Source organism: Diceros bicornis, chromosome 16 (assembly GCF_020826845.1).
Source record: "Diceros bicornis minor isolate mBicDic1 chromosome 16, mDicBic1.mat.cur, whole genome shotgun sequence".
NCBI classification, from domain to species: Eukaryota; Metazoa; Chordata; class Mammalia; order Perissodactyla; family Rhinocerotidae; genus Diceros; species Diceros bicornis.
In genome coordinates, this window is record NC_080755.1 from 44178231 (window position 1) to 44193375 (window position 15145).

A 15145-nucleotide genomic window follows, 5' to 3' on the forward strand; every position below is an offset into this window, starting at 1 on the left:
AGTGCTCTCAGAGTTCGATTAGAGGGACACCTTGGCAGTGGCCACCTTGAACCTGTGGTGGTCGTATAAATTATCACTCAGTTAAAATTCAACAGTTATGTACCCAACATTGACCATGCTTGCAGCTCTTCAAGAAAGACTGGCCTCAGACAGAGTTAGGTAACTACCAGTGCTAGTTGCTCTTACATTTCCTTCTAATAAAATATATTTTTCTGCTTTCATCTCTCATAGTCCAGAGACATAACTAGTCAATCATTTCTAGGGACCATAACTATATCATGACTCTTTGTGACCCTGTGGAGGAAAAAAAAATGCCTGCTCATTTTTTGTGAGACTAATATCTCTAGTGAAGGGGGGACTCAAGACCTCTGACTATGAAAAGGAGTTATTTGAGCACATGTATCAATTAGGAGTAGATAGGCTGTGATGTAGTAGCAAGTCCCCAAACTCTCAGGAGCTAAACACAAAAGCTTATTTTTGTCCATGTAACATGTTCATATAAGATGAGCAGGTGATTCTGCTCATTTTAGTCATTAGGTGCCCAGACTGATGGATGCTGCATCTTGATTCCTGCTTCTATAATGACTATCATGAACTGCTCTTAAAGTTTATGCACTAGTGACACAAGATACTTCTGCTTACATTTTATTAGCCCAACAAATCATACAGCCAGGTTTAAATTCGAAGGGCAGTGTTCAGAAAGCAGAGAGCAGAGAAATATTTAGTGAGCAGAAATAACAGCTGCTACAGCATGCTCTAAATCACTTGTCGCAGGTGAATTCTTTGCAGACTAGACCAGCTCAAGAACTACATAAACTAGTACCTAATTAAAGTGAGAATTCATAGAAAGAAAATAGGGGAAGAGATTGTATCAAGATATTATACATGCATCTACACTTTCTTCTGCTTGAAATCTCCTGAAATTACAGAAATACAGTAAAAATTCTATATGTAGAACAGGGAGAAAGGTTCTCAGGAAAATTATTAATCTTAGATATGATTTAATAGAGAATATTAATATGATATGAGATCAAGATGAATCAAGAGATCATTATTATGATTTTGAGAATCATATTTTTGAGGTTTTGAGATTTTTAGAATATTAATATGATATGAGATCAAGAAAATATTAATATGATATGAGATCAATATGAGAAACAAGAAAATTTAAAATTAAATGAATTAAACCTTCAACTACGCAAATGAGAAAATTGTAAAATAAACATACAGAGAGAGCCTGAAGGAAAGCAACTAAAAATATATTGACAATAGTAATAATGAAATTGAAAATATTGTATCAGTAAATTTGATCTGTTCAAAAAATTGGGTTCTTTTAACACATCAGTAAAATGGAAAAGTTTCTGGTAAATTTGATCAAGTAAAAAAGAATACACAATAAGCAATATTAGCTATGAGAATAAGTACATACATAGACATCAATAAAGAGATAGAGGAAATTTAAAACTATTTGAGAATAATATGTACAACTCTATGCCTTAAAGAATGTTACTTAAATTAACTCTTGAAAAGATAGAAAAATTAATGAGGCAACTATGGAGAACAAAATGAAAAGGCAGTTAAAGACTTCACCTAAAAAAGTTCACGAAGTCCAAATAATTTTGTGGGTAAGTTCCACCAAACATCCATAAAGATAAAAATATCTATATTCTATATACTATTCCAGAGCATAGAAAATGACTTAAAGCTTCCTGATTTTCCCCAAACCAGATAAGGAGAGTATATACCCACAGAGACAAGAGAAACCCAGAACCAAATCTCGCTTATACAAAAAAAGAAATAATCCAAATTAGAATGTTAGCAAACTAAAGCTAAGATTGTATTAAAAGAGAATTGTGTTATGATCAATTAGAGCTTAAGTATAAATGCAAATATAACTTAAATCAAAAAATCAAATGTCTCATAAACAGGTTAAACTAAAAGTCTAAATAAGATACCCCAAATTATAAAGTTTGACATGTATATAGATTTAAAAAATAACTGAATAAGCTAAGAATAGAAAGAAATTTTCTTAGTCTGATAAAGTATAACTACCAATAAAAATAAGATACATCATACTTAATGGTGAAAGATTAAAATAATTCGACTAAAATCAGTAAAATGGTAAGGATGCTCACTATCATTACTATAAGACATGCTGAAGATCTTAACCCAAGTAATAAGGTGAGAAAAAGAAATAAAATAATTTAGATAGCAAGAAATAAATTATCAACTTGATTAAAAAAAACAATTTTAACAAAAGGGAAATGATAGGACCAGACATTTGATGGGAGAGTAAAATATAAGCACATAAAGAGGACAGGTGCTACATTAGGGTTTTTTAGAGAAACAGAATCAATAGGGTGTGTGTGTGTGTCTGTGTATGTGTATATACATGTGTATATGTGTGTGTTTGTGTGTGTGTATACATATATATATAATCTGTTTTTCTCTCCATAGGGAAATTTATTTTAAAGAATTGGTTCACACGACTGGGGAGGCTGGCAATTCAACATCAGCAGGGTAGGCACGCAGACTGGAGATCCAGGGAAGAATTGATGTTGCAGTTCGAGTCTAAAGGCAGTCTGCTGGCAGAATTTTGTCTTCCTCAGGGAAGGTCAATCTTTTACAACTATGGCCTTCAACTGATTCGATGAGGCCCACTCACATTATGGATGATAATTGAATATTATCAAAATTATGCATTTATTTCTTCTTATGAGAATGACAGAAGTTATAAACTGGCAATTCACTTAAGGAAAGATAACAAAACACCTAACCTCATCCATAAGCAGAAATATACCAAGTGAAACAAAAAGTTACATTTTACCCATCAGATTTGGTAAAATTTATCATTTTGATAATATTCAATGTTTTTTTAAATTAATTTTTTCTTAATTGAGATATAATTGACATATAAAATTATATTAGTTTTAGGTGTACAACATAATGATTTGATATATGTATATATTGCAAAATGATTACCACAATAAGTTTAGTTAGCATCTATCATTACACAGTTACAATTTTTTTTCTTGTGATGAGAAATTGTAAGATCTACTCTCTTAGCAACTTTCAAATATACAATACAGTATTGTTAATTATAGTCACCATGCTGTACATTACATCCCCAGGACTTATTTATTTTATAATTGGAGGCTTGTACCTTTTGACTACCTCCACTCATTTTGCCCACCTCCCACCCCCCACCTCTGGCAACCACCAATCTGTTCTTCATATATATGAGTTTTTTGTTATTTTTTTTAGATTTTTACATATAAGTGAGATCATGTGGTATTTGTCTTTCTTTGTCTGACTTATTTCACTAAGCATAATGCCCTCAAGGTCCATGCATGTTGTCGCAAAGGGCAAGTTTTTCTTCTTTTGTATGGTTGAATAATACCCCATTGTGTGTGTGTGTATATATATATATATATATATATATATATACACCAATCTTCTTTATCCATTCATCCAATGATAGGCACTTAGGTTATTTCCATGTCTTGGCTATTGTAAATAATGCTGAATGAACATGAGGGTGCAGATATCTTTTTGAGATAAATTTCATTTCCTTCAGATAAATACCCAGAAGTGGAATTGCTGGGTGATATGGTAGTTCTATGTTTAATTTTTTGAGGAACCTCCATATTGTTTTCCATAGTGGCTGCATCAATTTATATTTCTACCATCAGTACACGAGTGCACCACATCCTCACCTCACTTGTTATTTCTTGTCTTTTTCATAATAGCCATTCTAACAGGCATGAGATGCTATCTCATTTGATTTACATTTCCCTGATGATTAGTGATGTTGAGTATCTTTTCATGTACCTGTTGGCCATCTGTACGTCTTTTTTGGAAAAATATCTATTTTTAACAAGATATTTTATTCTATTGAGTTGTATGAGTTCTTTATATATTTTAGATATTAATCCCTTATCAGATATGTGATTTGCAAATATTTTCTCCCATTCCATGGGTTCCCTTTTCATTTGGTTGATGGTTTCCTTTGCTGTGCAGAAGCTTTTTGATGTAGTCCCACTTGTTTATTTTTGCTTTTGTTCCCTTTGATTTTGGTGGCAGATCCAAAAAATCATTGCCAAGACCGATGTCAAGAAGCTTACCCCCTATGTTTTCTTCTGGGAGTTTTATGGTTTCAGGTCTTACATTCAAGTCTTTATTCCAGTTTGAGTTAATTTTTGTGTATGGTGTAAGATAGTGGTCCAGTTTCATTATTTTGCATGTGGCTGTCTAGTTTTCCCAGAGCCATTTATTGAAGAGACTGTCCTTTCCCCATTGGATGTTCTTGGCTCCTTTCTCATAAATTAATTGACCATATATGTGTGGGCTTATTTCTGTGCTCTCTGTTCTGTTTAATTGATCCATGTTTTAATTCAAATATTATACTATTTTGATTTCTATAGCTTTGTAATATGGTTTGAAATCAGGAAGCGTGATGCCTCCAGCTTCGTTCTTTCTCAAGATTGCTTTGGCTATTTGGGGGTCTTTTGTGCTTCCATATAATTTTAGGATTATTCTATTTCTGTGAAAAATGCCATTGGAATTTTGATAGAGAGTGCATTCAATCTGTAGATTGCTTTGGATAGTGTGGACAATACTCAATGTTAACAATGATGTGAAATTACTGACACTAATTCACTGTTGGTGGGAATGGAAATAGGGAATATATTTTAGAAGCGAATTTTACAGAATCTATCAGTGCACATACCTTCATACTCAGCTATATCAAAGTCTAAGAATCTAATCTATATTGTAGAAGAAACTCTTGCCCATTTGCACAAGGACGGTCATTGCTTCATCATTTGTAATAATAAAAAATTGAAAGTGACCTAAAAGTCCACCAATAGAAAAATATACATATAAAAGTATATGAAATGAAAAAAGTAAATCAAAAAACGTTCGATACAGTATATGTGTAAAGCAAGAAAATAGATAGATAGATAGATAGATAGATAGCTAGCTAGATAGATAGATGATAGGTAGATACAGCTGTAGACATAGATGATTGAGATCAAAGTACCCTTGGTAGTTAAAATTGCACATTTTATCTAGAAGGAGAAAATTGTGATATCTACGTGGTTGGTCTTTAATACCCTCTTTACCTTCCTCTTCTTCAAATTCAATGTCAGGCTTTGCATGGGGTTATAATTGGCTCATAACACCCCTCCCTGGGAAATTTTCATTTTAACAGGAAATGTGAAGAAAGGGATAAAAAAGGTGCATGCTCTTAGAATATCAAAAATCAGCATTTAAATATAGAGATGGAGCAGGGGAGGGAGAAGTAGGACCTTTCTTGATTACCCTGAAAACATATTTCCAGGCAGCAAACACTCAGGCCCTTGGAAAGATTAGTCCTGATTGGGGGCGATGAACAGATGAGAACCCATGGAGAGCAAAGAACGGTTAGTAGAGGGCCTCAACAGCTAAGCTGAGGAGTGATGATTTTAACCGTCAGATATGCACAGAGTAAATGGATGAAAAGGGACTGAGGTGAGTAGTTGTGGGGAACCATAATTTTTCAGGTCTCCATAAAGGCATCCAGAATACAAGGACCTGGATTAAAAGGGCCAGCACTTGTATAGCAATGACTCTGAGCCAGGTTCTGATCTAAACACCTCACTTGTGCTAACTCCTTTAATCCTCACAGAAGTCCTTTGATGCAAGTATTGTTTCTATAACCCCCATTTCGCAGGTGAAGAAAGGGAAGCAAGGTCGCTGAAGCAAGTACGTAACAGAGCAAGCACTGGAGCCCAGGTGTGCTGGCTCCTCAGTGTGCCTCTTAGCCGCTGGCGGAGGTGGCAAAGGCAGGAAGGCTAAGGTGCAGAGTTGATTGAATCTTTCGTTTAATATCTTCTTGCACTAAGTCATAGGCTGGGATATGTGGAAGTGAAAAAAAGATACTTCTTAGGGGACAGAGAGTGGTCACTTGTGGATCCCTAAATGTTGTAATTTCATGCTTCAGAGTTTCTGCTGATGCTGGTTCTACCTCCTTGCATATTCCTTTAAAAAAAAAAAAAAAAATTCAGGGGCCTAACCGGTGGCGCAAGCTGTTAAGTGCGGGGCGCGCACTGACGCACCGCTTGGCAAGCCGTGCTGTGGCGGTGTCCCATATAAAGTGGAGGAAAATGGGCACAAATGTTAGCCCAGGGCCAGTCTTCTTCAGCAAAAATAGAGCAGGATTGGCAGATGTTAGCTCAGGGCTGATCTCCTCACAAAAAAAAATAAAATAAAAATTCAATTTGGGTATTTTCTCCCTATGAAGACTCTCCAGACTTTGCCCCTTCCTCTACAGATAATAACCAACCCCCCAAAATTGAATAAGATAAGGTCTCACACTTTGACAATTTTGGTCAAATGGAAAACAGTGGCAAGTAAACCAACTATCACAACACAATATAGTAAGTGACATAGAGGAATGTCAGTGTATCTTGAGCTTGAGAAGAAGGGTCAGGAATAGTTTGCTTCCTAAAATCCCAAAAGAGAGGTAATCAGGGCGAAGGAGAGGGAAGTGTAAAGAATTTGGAAATCTGCTATAAAAGAGTTTACCACAAAATCATTGAGTCATGGAGCTGAAAGAGATTTTTTAAAAGTCTGCATTAAATCAAATTACTGGTTTCTAATTACTCTCTCTTGGACAACAGCTACGCATTAGGAAAACTATCAAGTGAGCTGAAGGCTCCCCAAACATGATTATTGGGAAATGATCAAATGGCAGAACGTGAAGGATTAAGTTGCCTTTTGTCTCCTTTTTTCCAAGTTAGTTAACAGGACTGCTACTGAGTTGCCCCTCTATAGTTAGTGACCTCTATGGATTTCAATGTATGTACTGAAGGATATTTAACTGAATTATCAAGATGCTCCAGTTTCATGCTGCTTTTAATTCATCAAGACTTGGGAAGGATATGGCATATGCATCAGAGAAACTTGACATGCTTAGAGCTGTTTTTCAGTCCTTTTAATAGGACAAGTAAGATAACATCATCTTCCTAGCTGAAAAGCATACTTTGTGTGGTGATTAATAAATGGAGCTTATATTCCTATGGCTGGGGCAAGATTCCTTGTGTGGAGAAAGTTACTAAGTGTTAGAAAAAAGGTGGATGTGGAGATACCAAATAGCTACTAAAGCAGTGGAAAGGAGGGTGAGGTATGTGGATGCCATTTCATATCATCAGAGAAGGTACTAAGGATGTTTAGCCAAGACCTAAGTTTAAGGGAGAAAGAGATAGAGGCACGTCTGAAGAACTAGAGCATCCAGGAGGGAGGAGATTGGTCTTGGAGTGCTCAAGAAGGCAAAATTTGGAGTAGGGGGTCAACAATTAGAGCTATATGATATATGAGGCATATGATAGTTGAATGGCTGGCTTTTATAATAGTGATCTTCCTATTCCTGGAAGCATCAGGAAAATGCCAGAAAATCATCAGAATGAATCAGAAGTGCCATAGAAGAGATTCTTGCATTGGTGTGTGTAATGAGTGTGAAGGTGAGGTTGGTGAGCTTGTCTCTCAGGCCCCTTCCAAATACAAGATTCTTGAATTGAGGTACAAGGAAAAGCTCTGTCTCCCATAAGTGTAACTCTCAGTGACTGGTCAAACTGCTCGATATGCATTCATTCATTCACATAGATCCTGACTTGCTTCAAAAATATTACATCAGAAATTTCTACCCTTATTGACTAGGGAATTACCATCACCTCCTGGAAGCCCAGTTAAGATGCAAACATGATTATAATAACAGTTTAATAATCTCATTTGATCCCTCATAACAACCTCAATGAAAGAGGTAGATGAGATATTATCCCTATTTTACAGATGAGGAAATTAATTTCAGAGGTACTATGCTAGCTGGAGAATGAAAATAGGGCTCATTAAGAGATCATGAGACCTTAATGTGGATGGATGAATTTTCTCATCAAAAGAGTTTGTACTGGGAATTCTATCCAGCTGCTGTGACTGGACACAGGAACATTTTTATGGGTATGAAGAACGAGAAGGATCTAGAGTCCTGCTGGGCCAGTACAAGACCCCTAAGAATTTACTACTGGTCAAAAACAAACATTACCCTCTTCCCAAATCTGTATAGGGCATGTTGAAAGCTTACTCTATTGGAGTTGACTGTGCTAGTAATTTCCATGTGTTTTCTTATTTAATATTTGCAACAACACTATGAGTATTATTATCTCCATTTTAAATGAAAAACTTCAGTAGATTAAAGAAAACCATTTAAAAAAGAAAAAGGCAAGCTACAAATTAGGAGAAATTTTTTGAAACACATATTGCTATCCAGAATATATAAGGAACTACAAATCAACTAGAGAAAGATAACCTGATAGAAAAGTGGGCGTTTTAGATTCCTCCAGGAAAGCTTGTTTATGAAGCAAATCTAAAGTATTAAACTTAAAGCTGCAAGGGAGAATGTCACCTTTATAAAGTCTTAGAGGTGTTGCACAAGGAGAAAGTTAGGAAAGCGGATTGGTAGGGTTTTGAAGTCTGGGCTTAACAGTTTAGGGAGATCTTTCACAGCAAGAAAGTGGTTGGGATTGGGCTAGATTTGACACACAGTAATTTAGAGCCACTAGATATAGAGGGCAAGGGTCAGAAGACAAGCCCTTTTGAGTAAACTATTGTCCTGACAAGAGAGTAGTTTTTCCAGATGAGCAAACTGTTTGCTCAGATGACTTGGTATGCGAGAAGCTCCTGAAGCTAACAGTGAAATTATGTTGACCCAGGCCATCTCGTCTTTTAAGTTATGTTATGTTGGGCCATCTCAACAGTTGAGAGGTCTCAGTTTCAGCTCCCCTTTCCCCTCACTGTTGTAGTCATTCTCCAGCCTGAGCTGGAGGATAGATCATTACCCTCTTGGGTCAGGATCAATCCAGATCCATGTCATTGATTGAGGTGTTGTGATCATATATCAAGTTTCTGGTAGTGGCCATTTCCACTTTTATAAATATTGTGTATTTCTGTTCTTTCTATTGGATGATCATTCTTGGATCACTAGACAAGGTAGGGGCTAATCATTTGAAACAGAGGAGATCTGAGCAAAAAGAACACTAAGAAAGATTTTGATCAGTTTGCAGTTCACTTCTAAGCCATCAAGTCAAGTCTGCTCAAATTAAACCAGATTCCATTTCCAATCTGAATATCTGAAGAGTACATAGAACCAAATGTAGGAGCATTAGCCAAATTATATCATTGCTCTCTCCTGCCTGTCTTCTTGCTCTCCCTCTGTTTCAGATATTTTTAATAATATTACAAATGTCAACATGTAAACACAACATTCTCCCCCTTAGATGGCATATGTTCTGCCTTCAGAGGCCAAGAGTATATCTAGAACTGCTCTGTTCTGAATCATCATGTGGTCAATCTCATGAACTCTTCAAGTGAGGTGTTCTTTGGTTTTAGAAGCATTAACTAGCTCACTTGTTAATATGTGAACCAAATAAACATAGGATGCTCCCCACTTTTCAGTTCTCCTGTACATTATGTAATGAAGAAACTTAAGGAGAAGAAAGTATCTCAGAAATCAATGTCAGGGGTTAAAGTTTTGTATCTCAAATTGAGAACCAATTTTTCTCCTTCTTGAATTGTTACCTAGAGAGCACGTTGGCTGAGAGAGCAAACAGTTGAGCCGAAATGGACCACGGATGATATTAGGGATTAATCTAAAGGCAAACATCTGTTTACGAAGGTAACAAATCCCTGTCCAGGCTGCAGGCAGTAGCCAATAGGCTGTTTGCTTAAACCCCTATGTTTGGAATTCTTGTAGCTGGAAGTATTCTCAATTGATACATATTCCTATGGTAAACCAACATAGTGTGTCATACTTAGTGAAATATTCGATGCATTCCTATTATATTCTGGGAAAATTCAAGGATGTCCACTGTCACTACTACTAATAATACAAATAACTAATATTTATTCAGTAGTTACCATGTGCCATGAACTGTACTAATAACTTCACATATTTACTCATTTAATCTTTACATTGGCCCTTTGAGGAAGAGATTATTAACATCCTCATTTCAAAGATAGCGAAAATGAGGCAGAAAGAGATCAAGGTAATTTACTCAAGCTAGTTACCAGTGAGCCGGGATTTGTACTCAGGCAATCGGGTTCCAGAATTTTTGTTTTGTCCCTCACGTCCAAGCCTGTTTCTTTGGTCTCCTGCGCCCTCAGTGCTGCATCACCAGGCGGGACTTCTCGGCCTGCAAAGCGGGTGCCAATCACGGGTCTATGATGTCCTTCCAGATCACCTTCTCCACGCGCTCAAGAGTGACCACGGCCCCGGAGGGCCACAGCACGGTAAGGCATTGCCCAGACTGTCGTGGTCACTGTGCACACGTGGTGCTCAATGTGTGCAATGAGCCCCACGTAGTGCAGGGAGCCCGAGCGGCGTGAAGCGCACGGACTTCAGGTCCGACTGTTGCAGTGTCGTCTCTAACATGCGTCAGGTCCTGGTGTGCGATGGCTTCTCCAGCTTGGTGGCCTTGGTCTTGAGGGTCAGTAACTGGATCCAGAAACTGGGCAGCGCTTTGTCCTAGTCCTTCCCTGCGAGGCCGCAGTGGGCCCTGGTCAGGCATCATCAGTCCCCCAGGCAGCCTTGGGTGTGGTGGGGTTGAGGGGCTGGCTCACGATGGCCACCTCCTTCTCCAGGAAACCCGGCACCTGGTCCTGCAGGGACCGCTGCAGCTCCTTCTGCTCCTCATGCAGGGTGCCCTGCTGCTTCTCTGAGGCCTTCACCTACAGGGTGCTCTCCTTCTTCTGGTGCAAAATGTACTCCAGGATGGCCTTATGCTCATACAAGTAGCCATCTGTGGTGACGACAGGGTTGTGGCAGGGCTGCAGAGAGAGGCAACTGCATTCAAAATCTCTGACAGCATCCTGGCTCCATCCAATGTTCTGGGTCTTGTAGCCTGAGGCCACTGTGTCTTTCTTCTAATGGTAAGTGCAGACGGCCCCTGTGGTGCAGTTCTTGCCTCGCCGTGTGGTGTCATCCTCACAAACCCTTTTTCCTTTGTGGCTTTTTCAACTATGCCTCTGCACCAGAAAGGAACTAGAGAATTTTGTCTCATGTTAATTTAGCCAGCTCTCTTTTGATTGGTGTTTTCATGCTTTATCTTTTCCTATCCTTTTACTGTTAACCTATCTATTCTTTATATTGAAAGTTGATATTTTGTCGGTGACAAATAGTCTTGCTTTTTATCCTGTTTAACAATCTCGGTCTTTTACTTGCAGTGTTTAGCCAATTTATATTTAGTGTTATTATTGATATGGTTGGATTTAAATCTACCATTTTGCTATTTATTTTCTAATTGTCCTTTCTGTTCTTAGACCCTTTTTCCCTCTTTTTTTGCCTTCTCGTGGGTTCACAGAGTATTTTTTTTTTAAATGCCACTGTTCTGATAAGCTCACCATGTATCTAGATGAATAAACTCTTGTCCTTATAAAAGAGTTGTTTTTCCAAATGTGCAAACTATTTGCCTACATAAAGTAATTTGCAAGAATTTCCTGAAGATAATAGTGAAAGTATTTATTAAGTTGCAGTCTTATCTTTCTGCATGAGGCTCTCCTGGATCAAACAGTTACAGTATATTGACTCAGGTCATTTCAGTTCTTAGCCCAAATAGCTGAGTTTAATTTATCCACAGAGTAGGAGAATGGATAAAGTATGGCATTGTTACATGCTGGAATATTATACAGCAGTGAAAATTAATGTAGAAATATAAATTAACATGAAAATGATGAATCTCAAAAACAGTGAAAAAAAGTTAACGGATACATACAGTATGAAATCATTCATGTAAACTCAAGAACACATAAGTAGTAAAACTACAAATAAAAACAGAGGAATGGTTAAAGCAAAATTCAGAATTGTTCTTTGCCCCTTCCTCCACAAGGTAAACTAAGAGAAGGATGTGATCAGGCAGTATCAAAGCGAGAGCTTCTGTATGCTGCCCATTTAATAAGGTGAGTGGACTATTCATGTTTAAACTCTGTATACATTATGTACTTTTTATTCTTAAAAGTATTCATTAATTTAAGTAAGCAAAATGCCAAACTTGTATAGTGCTCAAAACACACTCTGTCATTCTCCTCCCTTTTCAAATCAAGTATCACCTGGCATTCAATCACCAGTAAATGGGGGCATTTTCAAGTGGCCTCCACACTCCAGTCCTCAGTTTTATCTCTGCAAGATAAGGAGAAACTGTTTTTATGATCACGCACGTTCCTTACAGAAATAAAATGCTTTGATTTTACAACTATATTTGAACCTGTCAAATGCGGACTTCTTGGTTTCAATTAATTGTAGTGTTCTAATTACTTGTTTGTGATTCTAAGATTTCTATTAGGTAGAATCTTAAATAGGGTTCACATGATTTTCACGTAGGTGGTAGGAATAAAGGTCAAGAAACACCTCTTGGTTTTAGTGGGTGGTAGAAATATGAGCCTGTTAACCTTTTTCTTCCTATAAAAAGCTTTGTCTGGATCTGAAGATTTCTCATGTGTATAATTTTTGATGTTTTTCATGGAAGATTTGCCTTCGTAAGGATTACAGCTTTCAGGATACTAGAAACTGGATTAACTCTCCTCTCTCCTTCAGTGCAGGAACTAATTAGGCTTTGATTTCTCTCTGTGTCATTACTATTTGACACAGAAAAGATTTTTGCAAATATCTTTTTGGCAAACTGTGTTTTTCTCTGATTTTCCACAAGCCAGCATTTCCTATCTCAGAGATAGTTACAACATTAATCAAGGGCAGCATGTGTGTTGGATGAAATCATGTACACACAGCCGTGGGGAGCTGGAAATAATTGCTAATGAACTTCAGTCACTCTGGCAGAGCACACAGCCTCTGACATCCTGCCTTGCCCCACTTTTTCCTCTCATTCTCCCTTCACCTAAATCCCCAACTGGATACTTTTCAGTCTTCTCCCATTTTTCTTGCCCTTAGAATGCTCAGACTACAGCCACCAGATTCAGATTGCTCATTTCCTTTTTAAAGATTTGAATTTGATGGCAAGGAAATTTAAAGGCAAGGCTAGCGCATCTGACTACAGTGTTAAGTCCCCAAAGACACAAGGCCTCCTGAAACCCTCTTCAGATGCTAATATTCACACAAAGTGCCTCTGGCCCCAGCTGGCCTTCACCTGCATCCCTGACAGGCAGGAGCCTCCAGAATGAGGTCCTGGTTTCAATAAAAATAGGAAGGGCACACATGGTAAATGGCAGAGATCTAGCACAAGCTATAAAATTATTTAAAGTCGGCTTCCAGTCAGTTAAAACTAATTGCTGCAAACACAAAGCCCAGGCAGGAGCCCCCTTTCTCCTTCCTTTTTTGTAATTCACTTGAGACAGGGTAGCTTGAATCCTCTGCTAATGCCCACACCTAAAATTATACTATGCTGCTAAATTTAAAATGCAACCATCTTGTTAATATTCAAGTACTTTTTAAGCACAGGAGAAACGTGCTATGTGGTAGTATGAAAAATATTAATGGGTCATTTAGAATTGCCCTTTGGTTTTTTTGATTTTATGGGGGTACCTTGTTTAAATGTAGCTTTATTGTTATTATTGCTGGTCTTATGGCTGATTTTTTGTCATTGGTGGGTATAGTTTGCAGCCCATTCATTCTACTTTCTGTAAAACACATTTGTAAATGAAAAGTCACTTAATTCACCAACATATTCTAGGATTCAGTAAGCTGAATACATACAAGCCAGGAAGACTCCTTTCTTCATGCCCTTTTTTGGACTGGTTTAGAGAAGAGCTGTACAATCCTTTTCCTGACCATCCCTCTTCTTTCCACATGGTGTAATATATAGGATACCAGTGAGGAGAGCAGGGTGCTCCCTTTTCCAGATCTCAGAATTCTGCTCCTGCTTCCTCCAAGTTTGTAGCTAATTCATGAGACCCTTTGTTTAAAGAAAATTATGATTTAAAGTAATAGTTCCCTTACTCTTTTAAGATTAGAGACCCTCTTTGACATTAAAAAAAGAAAGTATTCATTCAAGATTTCAGATGCCTTTGAGTTCCTATTGCCTTGGAATATACATGGATAATATGAATTCAGTAACATCTTAAAATGAACTTATATTTAGCTAATTGCAATTACACCTTTCTATATATTAGATAACGATTGTACATATATGTGCAAGACATTTGTTAGGTCTACAGACAGTGTTTAGTACATATATGTGTGGATTCCAGATGCCTCTCAAAATCCTTATGACCTTTCCAGGAGTCCTCTATCTCTTCCCTCAGTTAAAGGACTAAGATTCTAGACGGAGAAAACTCAGGGTAAGGAGTCAGGAGGCTACAGTTTTGTCTATATTCAGTTGTTTGTACTGATTTTGGCATTTTAACCTCTTCAAGCTTGTTTCCCCATTGTAAATTAAGGGTGGCTTTTACCTGCCATATTCATCTCATAGGTTGTAGTAAAAGTGACATCCAATAATACTGGCTAAAAATATGCTTTTCAAAGTATAAACCCATTATTCAAGGTGCTCTTATCTACTTAATTAAGGCTATACATTTCAGGCTATATATACTTTGACAGAGTGATAAAGTATAAATATATTCTCATACCAAACTAGATGAGGAAAGCTTTGAGATACTTTTTTTTTTTTTTAGCTTTGAGATACTTAAAAAAAAAAAAGAAAAGAAAAGAAAATATAATGCTAAAATTAAGAATTAGTTTAATCTCAAAATGCCTTAAAAGTAGCAGTGTTATTTTCCCTAAAATTCATCAGACCTCAGAAGAAAGACAGTTCAGCGAAGAGGAGCCAAAATGACTTTCTTTTTCAATTTGCCCACAGTCAAAAGACGTATGCTGAGCACATGCTTCCTGCCAGGGTAGTGCTTGCTTCTCAGGACTCAGGAACAGGTGCATTTAAATCTGTCTGTAGACTAGATAATTCCTACACCAAATATTTCTCCTTTATTCGCCTCTTTCCCTCCCCTACTTTTTTGCCCATACTTCTCCCAGTTTTTTTTCTTTAGGGAACAGTTGAACATTTATGAAATTTTAAGTATTAAATTTGGCTACTTATTGTTTGTAGATACAGCTTTAATAAGTTCCAGGAATAGTAATGCTCTTGTTAATGTAGCTTAGGTTTGAATTATT

General features: G+C 37.2%; 1 pseudogene; it reads right to left on the minus strand.

Annotated features, from left to right (window-relative positions):
• Positions 1–10244: 10244 nt before the first annotated feature.
• Positions 10245–14437, minus strand: LOC131415196 (nitric oxide synthase-interacting protein-like; annotated as a pseudogene).
• Between the last annotated feature and the right edge of the window lie 708 nt (positions 14438–15145).